The 12,552-nt window shown below is 34.6% G+C and overlaps 1 long non-coding RNA gene across 1 annotated transcript in view; it reads left to right on the top strand.

The window, feature by feature from the left end:
* The window catches only part of LOC140639760 (uncharacterized), a 29,453-nt gene extending 19,461 nt beyond the window's left edge, over nucleotides 1-9,992 (top strand). The window contains exons 2-3 of the long non-coding RNA XR_012036377.1: nucleotides 9,051-9,379; nucleotides 9,675-9,992. This is a non-coding gene — a long non-coding RNA (uncharacterized lncRNA). The remainder of the gene's footprint in view (nucleotides 1-9,050; nucleotides 9,380-9,674) is intronic.
* Nucleotides 9,993-12,552: the final 2,560 nt, after the last annotated feature.

Below are 12,552 nucleotides of genomic sequence, written 5' to 3' on the forward strand. Positions count from 1 at the left end.
ACTGTCAGAAGGAAATATGGTTAGTCCACAGACTGGGTAGGTTGAGTGGTAGAAAAAAATGGTAGTAAAGTTGTAAGTAAAAATGTGGAGGAGCAATGCTTCAAAGGGAGAGAGAAGAAGGTACTGAATGTAGGACATAATGAAAGCAGTAACATTTGCTACCTGTGATTTGAGAAGAAGGTGAATGAAGAGGAATCCAGAGATACTCTAGGTACATGCAAGGAAACTGCTATTTGAGGAAAATTTGATAAAGTTGTTATTCAAGCGTTGAGGTTGAAAAGGCAGCAGGCTATCGGAAATCAGTATTATCAAAACGAATAAGGTAGATTTGACATATTGTAAAAAGTTTTAGACCTTGAATCAGAAGACTTGCATTTACTGTACAGCCAGTCACAAGTCATTTAACTTGAGTACCAATTTTCATAAGTGTAAAATGGAGAAGATAATTCTTTATTATCTAAGAGAGTTGTTGTGGATCACAAATAATATCATATTTATTTACCTTAAATAATTCTTAATTGTAAAAGTTTTTAATGTAAGAATTGAAATACCACCCATTTGTTTCCATAAGATATTTGTGACCTGTTTCCGGTATTGGATATTGTGGATGTAGTTTTATTTTTTAACAACTTGCCTAGAACCTAGTAAGAAAACTGTCAAATGAACAAACTGTTATAATACGGGACATAAATTTTAAAGATGGATGCTGACCTCTATCTGCAAGAAATAAGAAAAATCTATAAAATAATTAGATATGTAGATGGAAAGATGAGGGATTTTTATTATATGTTTGCTTTTTTTCTGTCTTTGTTTTTACATTTTTCTTCCCTACACTCAACCTGACACTTTGCTTAACTTAAGACTCCTGATTATCAGGTTTACTCAATGTGGAATTATTTTTACCCCAAGCGCAGTTGTATTAGGCTAATAAGAATGTTGTGGGATCTGTTTATTAGCTTGGCCTCCTCATTAATGAGACTCATGTGGCTTTCAGTGTGTAATTATCCACCTTAAGGGAATGAGGTGGTTTCCTGCCTGAGAGTCAATCTGGCTACCAGTGAAGAGTGGCATTATTCAATCCCAGCAGTTCTATTCTCCTTGGAGATAATGATAGAAATGACATAATATCATGCTCATAATTCTCAGTGTATTTTATCAACATTAACTGATTTATATCTAACAAGGTTGTTTGCTGATCTGAGAATCCAGTTACTAATATAATTTTGAAAAAGGTGCTTTTTGAGGCTAAAAGCTAGGGAAGTTAGATGACTGCCCTGGAATTAGAAAATAGTGTAAACTATCAGTGATGCTGTCTTATTTCAAGGACTCATAAAAAATATAGGTAGCTTTTGAATTGCAGTAGAGCTCTGTTTAAAAGTGTGGTTACTAGTCATTTTTAAAGCATGCAGTATTCATTTTCTTGAGAAATCTACTTAAAATGCTGTTTAGGTACTTACTCAGGTCCACCAAAGTACATTTACTGTTTAATGGACTGGAACTATAGGTAGTAATTCACCTATTTCATACAAACTAACCCCAGTGATTTTATGGGAAATTACATTCCAAATTTCAACTTTGATATTACAATATATGGCATGGAGAAAAGAAACCCTCATTCCATATTCACTTAACTCTCATCCATAGAGAAAAATTAGAGTCTTTTCTGGTTCCTGGAGAGTAGCAGCAGCTCTAGTTGGGAGGGCAAAGGCGTTAAATACTCTAGGGCACAGATTGACCAGCTTTCCACGTAAAAGGCCAGATAGTAAAATATCTTGGCTTTGTGGGCCAAGAGGCAAAATCAAAGCTATTACATAGGTATTTATAAACAACAGAGAAACTTCCACATTTTTAATTGAGAAATTAAAAATATATTAATTGAGTACATTTTGTAATTCAGGTCTACTAACAAGGAAAATAGAAATTCTATTCTATTAAGCATTTTGCTTAATTTTGTTTCAGTTAATATTTTCCATCACCAAAATCAACTGCAAATATTTATCGGGTAACGCTGATCTACAAGGATATTTTTACACATTTCAGCTCTAAAAAAATTTTTTTTTCACACAGATCGGTATTGATAAATACTGGTAGCAGGCCATGGGTTATGACCTTAAACATATTTTTTCACTTGGAAGGCTTTTATAGATTCTATTATTCTTTTGCCATCAACCATTAACCATGTCATGTCATTGCTGTTGTGCAGATTAGTCACTTCCAAAACAAAATTAGGTGGAAGCTCCTCAATTGCATAGTTAAATGGATTTTGAAATACAGAAATTTCTTTGGCACTTGTAGTAAGGTCTGAAAATGCTACTGAAATTATAGTTTGAGTTCCTAAAATATAACACTAAAACATTTTGTGAAAATGGACACCTTGCATCTTATTTTAATTTCTGACTGGTATCATGGGAAGTATAGAAAGCAGTTTGATTTACCTGTAATCCACAGTGGGTGGCTGCTGCTGCAAATGGCAAGATTTCATTCTTTTTTATGGCTGAATAATATTCTATTGTATATATAGATCACATCTTCTTTATCCATCCATCAATGCGCTGCTTCCATAATTTGGCTATTGCAGATAATGTTGCAATAAGCATAGGGGTGCATGTATCCCTTTGAATTAGTGTTTTCATATTCATTGAGTAAATATCCATTAGTGTGTTTGCTGGATGGTAGGGCAGTTCTATTTTTAATTCTCTGAGTAAACCCCACACTGTCTTCCACAGTGGCTGACCAGTATGCATTCCCAACAGTCCACAAGGATTCCTTTTTCTTTACATCCTCGCCAACACTTCTTTCTTGTGTGTGTGTATGTGTGTGTGTGTGTGTGTGTGTGTGTGTGTTTTCATTCTGACAGGTATGAGGTGACAATACATTGTGGTTTTGATCTGCATTTCCCTGATGAGTGATGAGCATCTTTTCATGTGTCTGTTGGCCATCTGTATGTATTCATTAGAGAAATGTCTGCTTATATCTTCTACCCATTTTTTAATTTGATTATTTATTTCTGGGGTTTTGTGGTATCTTTATTTTTTATTTAAATTTTAATTAGTTGACATGCTGTGCAATATTGGTTTCAGAAGTAAAATTCAGTGATTCATCACTTAAACATACAACACCCAGTGCTCATCACAAGTGCCCTTTTTATTTTTTTAATTTTAATTTTTTTAATTTTTTTTTAATTTATTTTTTTATTGGAGTTCAATTTGCCAACATATAGCATAACACCCAGTGCTCATCCCGCCAAGTGCCCCCTCAGTGCCTGTCACCCAGTCACCCCCACCCCCCACCCACTTCCCCTTCTACCACCTAGTTCGTTTCCCAGAGTTCGGTGTCTCTCATGTTTTGTCACCCTCACTCTTATTTTCACTCATTATCTCTCCTTTCCCTTTACTCCCTTTCACTAATTTTTATATTCTATTTTTGGGGTATTGAATTGTAGAAGTTCTTTATATAGTTTAGATACTAACTCTATTGGTTATGTCATTTGCAAATATCTCCTCCTATTCAGTAGGCTGTCTTTTAGTTTTGTTGATGGTTTCTTTTGCTGTGCAGAAGCTTTTTACTTTGATATAGAGGGAAGAAGACAGTCTTCAAAGATGGTGTTTGGAAAACAGGTACATGCAAAAGAGTGAAACTGGATCACTTTCTTACTCTATACACACAAATAAACTCAAAATGGATTAAAGACCTACATGTGAGACTTGTTGCCATAAAAATCCTAGAAGAAAGCACAGGCAGTAATTTTCTCTGACATTGTCCATAGCAACAATTTTCTAGATATGCTCCTGAGGCAAGGGAAATAAAAGTAAAAATAAGCTATTGTGACTGTATCTTGCAATTTATTCTGCTGGGCTTCCAGTATGATGTTGATGCTTTTTAAATTTTTTATGTATTGATCTAATTCAATAACAATCTACATTCTACTGTGTCTTAAAATTATCAGAAGTCCACTTTTCCCTTCTTTTTCTGTTTTAACATAATGTGTATGCACTGGTAAAAAAATATTACAGGTTATGGGATAGAGATATGTGTGGCACTTAAAACATTGAGAATTTACAACTATATTACTGTGATTGGTAGTACTTTGAGCAGTAGTGTGAAACAAAGGGAGAGCCACATGTTGTCTCTGTAGCAACTACTCAACTCTGCTACTGTAGCCCACAACCTTAGAAAATATGAGGTAAATTTGTATGGCTGTGTTCCAACAATAAAACTTTATTTATGATTATGAAATATGAATTTTATACACTTTTCACACATCATGAAGTCTTATCCTTCTTTTGATTTTTCTCAAAATGTATGTACCATTCTTTTTTTTTTTTTTTAAGATTTTACTAATTTATTCATGAGAGACACAGAGAGAGGTAGAGACACAGGCAGAGGGAGAAACAGGCTCCATGCAGGGAACCCGATGTGGGACTCGATCCCGGGTCTCCAGGATCACACCTTGGGCTGAAGGTGGTGCTAAACCACTGAGCCACCCAGGCTGCCCCATGTATGCACCATTCTGAGCTCTCAGGCAACACAAAAACAGGTGGCAGACTGGATTTGTCCCATGGGCTGAGGTTTGCTGACCCTTGATCTTAGTGATAGGAAATATCTAGGGAGGGTGAAAAGGAGGAATAAAGGTTTCATATAAAGACACAAGCCAAAAAAAAAAAAAAAAAAAAGACACAAGCCTAGGGCTATGGGCCAATACCTTAACATATATTCTTCTGAGAGAGGACAAGTCTGTGTATATGCGTGTGTACTGTGTCCATATGTGTATATACGGGTGAACAAATATTTAAGTGTGGCCAAATGTATGCATATTTAGGTGTTTGTGTCTATGTGTGTGTGTAAATATGTGCATAATTTTTTTAATACTCAGTTGCACGTAAACACACAAACATGTAAGGGCTCAGTAGTGAATCATAATTACCTTTTTTTCCCCACAGGTGTATGAACAGATAGTTGTGTGTTGATAATTTAAAGATGCCATATATCAGTAATATCTTGACTATGGGATTTATCTCAAAGTTATACTTTGTAACCTGTTTCCAAAGAGTCTAGATAAGTCTCTTTCAATAACATTGTTCTTTTGATGAGCTAGCCAGAAACTGAATTGCCACATAACTCTTCAGACAACTACACCAGATTTAGTGCCAAAATTTAAATGTCCACACCTCCAAGGCACATCTCCATTTACTCCTAATTTAAAAAAAAATCTCATCTTAAAATACGTATCTCCCTGGGAGTTACGAAAGTTAATTTGTCTTCTAGTTTCATTTTTTTTTGTTTTTTTTTCTTTCAAATATATTATTTAACTTTCTGAAGTGTTTGGAGGCACTCTGGATAAATGGGGAAAATATCAAATGAAAAAGTTTTTTTTTTTCATCCTGTGGGACTATATGCAGGGGGTGACAGGTCAGCACACATTTTCTTGCCAATTCCATATGTGAAATTCATGGGATACTCAGAAATAGTGTGTGCCTCAATCTACTCAGCTGGAAAGTTGGATTTTAAAAAATGGCTTGCAGAGAGAATATGGAAGGTATGGTGCCTGGCAATTGAAGTGGACTGTAGGAGATTCCCAACACATTACATGTCTCAAATGATGAGCACTCCAAGTAATATAACAAGGAGAGAAAGGTTATTATCAAATACAGCCTTAGTCAACAAGAGGATTTCCTGCTGTTTGTGGACACAGAGGGATGAGAAAACATAAAGTCACAGTGAGTACTGTTTGCTCTATGATATTTAGAAGTAATTTTATCATAAAATTTACTTCTGTACTTTAAGCTGCCAGAAACCTCTGAAATGAAACAAAGCTTTGAGTGAAGGAACAGTCCCTAGACCTATCATGTAAAAATCTCTTCTAATAATATACTTTTCATTTATTCAACATCTAATTATTTCCTGTCTGTGAGTTGGCTTTTTTGGGGGGATGGATCTGACTTCTGTTCATATAAAAATATTTTCTTCTTTTATTTCCAAGACATATTCTAACGATTGATTTTTACCCTTTTTTGAAATTATGGCATTTTTTCTTGTTATGCTTCTAATAATACATAGCAAAATAGGAAATCAACCTCATAAATAATGTATCAAAACTTTCACCTTTTAAAAGTGATTTACCTGGCTCAAAGAGGACAGATTTGCACCTATAATTAAATAAAAAAGAAACTGCTGTCTCTCAAATGTGCCTGTGTTCCCCAAAGACAGTAAAATAAGTCAGTCTGATCAATTATAAAAGAGTGAATGTCAGTCATTATATGTAACTCTAAATAAATATAGAGAACACAACATATTAGATACTATATGGGAATGATGGAAAATATCCCTCAGTTATGATGTCAGTGAATGCACAATTTCTGCTGTTCAGAACTGTTTCTGTGCTAAAATTACCAGTTATATGGATTTTTCAGAATATGTGGAAAATAGATCCTGAACTGCAACTGAAGTGGGTGTTTACTTCTACTCTTCTTTAGATCTGAAAGTCAATTCTGTTACAGGTCAGGTTTGCAAAGCTAAATAAAATTAGTATATGCTCTCCCAACCAAATGGCTCAAATATCTGTGATTCTATGTACCTCAACAGTATATGAGTATCTTACAACTCTAAGTTTTTGGCATCCTTGAGAAGGAAATAAGTGAAAGCAGGAGAACTAGACAAAATCTACACTACATTGCACTTGATTAGCTCATGGATTGATCAGACATTGATCTTTTGAGTAAACTATGGGTGACTTAACCCTACCTTCTCCCAGATTAGACCTTTGTAATCAGTCACTATTTCAGAAACGTACATGACCCATAACTGTTTTTGTCTCTTTAAGTATCTCAGTCTGACTTGAAAACTTTGATCTCTGATGAGATTAAAACAAAAATTAAACCAATATATAAAGATTCAATGCTTGATCTTAGCTGAATCTAACTATGAGTTTTCTTTCTGTTTACAGATAAGGACGTTTCCTCCTAAATTGTTAGATTTTTATCATATATATGACATATATCTTTTCATCTCTATACTATACTATGAAAAAATCAATATGGAGATGCATCATTGTCTTTCAGGTGTCAAAATTTGTTGATAAATATATAGTTTATATGAAGCTTATAAATGGCAAGTAAACAACTGTGACTTAAACTAATACGAAATTCAAATAAAAATGCATGTGTGGTCTAACAAATAAAGTAGATGGCCCAGGTTCAAAGTTAGGAATGAACTAGTTCTGTGGGTAAAGCCATTTTACCTAGCTATGCCTGTAAGACAGTAAGAAAAAAAGCAAGAACTTATTGAATATTACAACTAAATTTGGGTTCTTGATAAATCAGTCAATATACTTTGTACAGAAATTATCTCTTCCAACACATGATTGTTTCCAGTTCATATTATGCTTACAAAGGATGGATTTTCATCACATCAAATGGCTTAATTTGGTTAATTGTGTTTCTTTCTCAATATACCATCTGTTTGAGTCAGGGTTAAGTTGAAGATAACTGAAACACCTCTGGTAATTTTAAGCAGAAAAGGATTTAATATAAGAATTCAGTTTGTGCAAACTTATTGGAAAGCCTGGAGGGAAGTCTCTAATACCATAGAAGTAATCCACCAGGTGAATCTCTTCCTTTGTTATACTTAAGAATTTAGAGCACTGTCTTTTCAACCATATGGTTCAGGAATGTATTATTGTAGCTGCTGTAGTCTCTAGATTAGAAAACTATGTACTTTGACTCCAGTGTCACATTACACCTATATATTGGCAAAAATTGATGCCCTGAGTCTTCTCAATATTCACAAATTAATTATGTGTCACTGGGATTTCTGCAAATGTTGTTACAGAAAAATTCAGGGCCTGGATGAGTATGATGACAAAAAGAAAAAAAAAGGCAGAAATGGTAGACCTGTGGCTTCCACATTACTCTGCCTTACTTAGACATGAATGTTGCTTAACTGTCCAAATCTAAACCACATTCTGAGCCTGTTTGCAAGAGTCTTACAAATGTAGATTTAGCTTCTTAACCTCAGTAGCATGGGAAAGCACAAGTAGAAAAAAGGTGAGTGGATATTGAACAATAAAACAGGATAACTCCCACTGTCCAGCAATGTTCACTGACCACTCATGTTACTCTTCCCATACATAAATTTCCAAACAACAGTAGCAGCAACAACTGATTTTTCATTCAATACAACTATTCCCCCCATATAAATAAAAACATACTGCCCCCAAGAAAAGAAACCCAGGCTTCTAATAGTCATAGAATCCTTCTTTAAATGATGTTCCTTGGGGATCCCTGGGTGGCTCAGCAGTTTGGCACCTGGCTTTGGTCCAGGGCGTGATCCTGGAGTTCCGGGATCAAGTCCCACATCGGGCTCCCAGCATGGAGCCTGCTTCTCCCTCTGCCTGTGTCTCTGCCCGACCACCCCCCCTCCATGTCTGTCATGAATAAATAAGTAAAATCTTAAAAAAAAATAAATGGTGTTCCTTCCTCTGTTAGTTCATTAACCTTCCCATCTATATATCCTACAAGGTTATCAAAGAATAATTTACAATATAAAATGAGGGAAACTAAGTGGGAGAAAGGAATAATATTTACATAGACATAGCTACCTAAAGAAAAAGAGGCTATTCCAGCTTTTGTTTCTCCAAATGGTCACAAGAGTATGTTTGCTATTTAAAGTATTATTTTACATCTTCTGAATTTCATGCTTCCATTGCCCTCAGCTGTTTGAGGTTAAATGATGGGTGAGTTAAGGCAAACCTTCATTCCTGATGAGCCTGAGCTGTTACTGGTGACGTCTGTTTTGGATTACTGGAATTGTACATGAACTTACACCTGGTAATTCAAAGGGCGTGGTAATATAAAGACGCATCTATACATCTATACATAGCCCTTCCGTTCTAGATACTCACATACTACTGTCCCTGACACATCTTAGTAGCAGCTCTAGGTCTCTATAAAATTAATATTAATCTTCTTATCCAATAGAGAAACCTCGTTTTCTCCTGTTACTTTAAGGTCATAAGGAGCCCAGAAATGGCTAACAGCAGACTCATTTTCCAGGTCTAGAAACAAGTGTGCCATCTGATAGAAACATTTCCTTGGATATTATAGCCTCTAAACTAGTAGAGGTCAAAACTGTGAGAAGAACAAGGACATTTTTGCAAGAGGACACATCATCAAATTCCACATTATAAATTCACATTACAGAAGATGCACCAAGAATCAATGTCTGATACCTCACCTCTTAACATCTATGAAGTTGATGATTTGACACTGGGACCTCTGCCAATGTTGCCACAGAACAGTTCAATGCTACTGTGACCATGCTTGCCACCAAAAGAGCAGAAGTAATGGGAGCACAGCTTCACTCTTCTGCATCCAAATGTCATGTGAGTGCCTCCGATTCTTTTAGCCCAGAACATATATAGACCCTAGCTGGAAGGGATCCTGGAAAACACAACATATTGGAAGGAAGGTGGAATGGAGGTTGAGTGTCAGTCCATTTTACCTACCACACCAATTTTACAACATTCTTTTTAATTCAGGTCATGGGTTATCCAATTATAAAAGCCAAAGTGATGTTCACTATTTTTCTGTTCATCATTCAAAATGGCATAAAATCCTTCTTTTTACCCAGTGTGTTCCCCAATTATTCAACTGTTTTTATTTCTTGTTTTATTCTAGATCCTAATTTTACTTCTGCCAGGCAAGCCTTCCTGTCCAATTTGAATTTTTTCATTTGGCAACCAAGAATTCAATATCGTATTATGTTTGCAATGGATCACCCCAGGTTATCTTGCTCCTAAGGCCCTTATTTGTGTCTCTTCATTGTTCTTTGCTAAAAGTTATGCCTCTCTCTCTCTTTTCTTTGGTGGGGGGGGGAGCCTCTCTCTTTTTAAATAACTTTCCAAATGAAGTTTTCCTATGCCAGTTCTTTGAGAAATTGGTCACCTAATTCCATGGACAACACTTTGTATCACTAATTATCTTCAGCCAAACATTGGATATAAATATATACTATTAAATATTCTTGAAGTGTTTACTCTGAATGTTTAATTTATATAACCATAATATCCTTTATATAAGTATAAAAACTTTTTCCCCTTTTTTCCATTTAACAAATATTTACTCAGTGCTATTATGTGCAGAATGAATTAATTGTATCCGTGGGGATAGGAAAATGTATAGCCTGATAAATATAGACTAGCACTCTATACATGAAGGTTGTGAGTGATTATGATTTATTTTATATCCTAAGAGGTACAGTAGAATGTTGGCCACAGACCCAAACCTGTAACTCCAACTCATACATTTATAAAGTTATACATCATATTTCAGATAGAAATATAAAATTAAAGAAATGAAATTTCATGGGTTCAAGTATTCTTTACTTTGCCATCCAAGTATACAATCTTGTAAATGGAAATAAACACTAAATAGGTAATAAAAAATTCAGCTGCTAACAGCATTATTATACTTTATATTACCAGTTTCATTGTTTAGTTCTTTTGAATTCAAGGATTATTCCACAAAGGAAAAATTAAATATTTTTTTAAAAGAACATTTAGGCAGTAATTGATTCTTTTATTTCTCCTTTCTGCTTAGTGGGCTTTAGGAAGTCAAATTTCTTCATAAAAAGGAGAGAAAAACATATCAAAATATTACCTTTTTCCTAACACTGCTTTAAAAATATCTAGTAATATTTATTTTTCCAACGTAATTTGCATGAGTTTTCTTTATGTTTTGGTTGGTGTTTGGGGCCAATTTGGCTCAAGATTTTAAGAAGAAAAATATTAATTGTCCATATCAGATTGTAAGGTCTATAAAACGCTATAAAATGATCAAGCTGATTATATATTATATTTATATAGCTATATATCCTCATATGCAGATAAAACTGATCAATAGGACTATATATTATATCCATATAACTATATATCTATATAGCCACACACACATATGCATTAAAATGTGTAGTTTATTTGGGGAAAATGCTATAGAATATACTAATGAACTCTTAAATTGCTGCCCACATCTATTCAGTTCTTAAAAGGAGAAACTGCCAGTAACTTACTTTCTCCCAGAAATTAAATGAATTATTGTGCCCACTGAACTGATTTTTCTTACTTCTCATTATACTCATTTAATTTATCCAGATTGTAAGAATTTTATTTTAGCTTCTTTAAGGAGTCACATTTAGCCTATAGCCAAATACTGTTTATGTTTTAGGAAAAGTGGAATAGTAGTTGTAGATTATCAAACTTATTTCAAAATATTTTAGGTCACAAACAACAAGTATTTAGGTTTAATCTCATTAAAAATCTTAAGACAAAATCAGGATTGTATTAGCATATTCACACATAAATCAATTAACAATACAGAACTGTAGACTCATATCTTTATGTCTCTGCAATTGTCAATTGCTAATACAGATATCAGGATATAATTGGACCATTTCATAGTGTGAAAGGGTGAGGTCTTGTTTTTAGGTCCTTGTACCTGTAAATCATAGCAGAAAACACATCTTAAAACTGAGGTGGCAAGACTGACGTGTGCATTCACACGCACTTGGTGTAAGTCTTCACACTACGTTCTACAAAGTGCTGTAATATTTGTCAATTAATATCACTGATACTTAAAGGCTTTAAGTATATTTTGTTTCCTCAAAATTACTTGGAAGAGTTTAGAGTCATAAACAAGAGTCACTTCTTGAGTCTTGGTCCATTCCTAGGTTTTAAAACTAGTTTTAGATAGGCCCGAGTAATTTAGTAGATGGAGAAGGGACACATCTTTTGTAAGAACTCTTGTGAACTCTATGTTTCCCTTCAGGTTCAGAGGCCAGGTTCTTAATTTGGGACCCCGTGTCTTTCCACAGGTCGTCCTGTTAGCCTGTTGTGAAACTTGAAAAATGTGACCAGCCTGTAGTTTAGTCTTACAAGGAGCTAACAAGTTAGGATTCATTCAAGAAAATAGACTTATTCCAATAAAATATCTTTATTTTCTAGAGTATTCAGATATTTCTTGATTTAATGAGCATTAATCAGCTGCATTGGTGTTATAGGACTCATCGTTAGATGTGCAGCTCACGGACCTTATCCACCAGACAAATGTATCTGAACTTCTGGCAGTGGAAGTTAGTGATTCTTTTATACTCCACGGTTTGTTAATTACTAACAGAAAAATGAGAGGCAGTGAATAGTTAGTTACACAATAGAGCACATTGAGATAGTGGGTGGAAATCAGTATGAAGAGTTTGCTAGTCAAATTCTCCTGGATCTGGACCCTTGGTCTAAATGTTATTCATCAGTGACATGGTACTCTTTGGTTTCCCCAGTCCAGAGGTTATGGAACAGCCTAGGGATTACTCACAACATGAGAGCCTCAACAACAAGGCCTGTTGTGATATAGACCCCAGTATCTGATAGTCAAGCTGTATTACTAAGATTAGAGTCAGGCAAAAGTTAAACAATATGTAGACTAATTATGTTTGCAAAGAAAATAGAGGCCAAAATAAAAAATGGATTAGGATGAATAGTGAATATATTACATTTCATGCTTTTAA

This window comes from Canis lupus, chromosome 9 (assembly GCF_048164855.1).
Source record: "Canis lupus baileyi chromosome 9, mCanLup2.hap1, whole genome shotgun sequence".
In the NCBI taxonomy this organism is placed as follows: domain Eukaryota; kingdom Metazoa; phylum Chordata; class Mammalia; order Carnivora; family Canidae; genus Canis; species Canis lupus.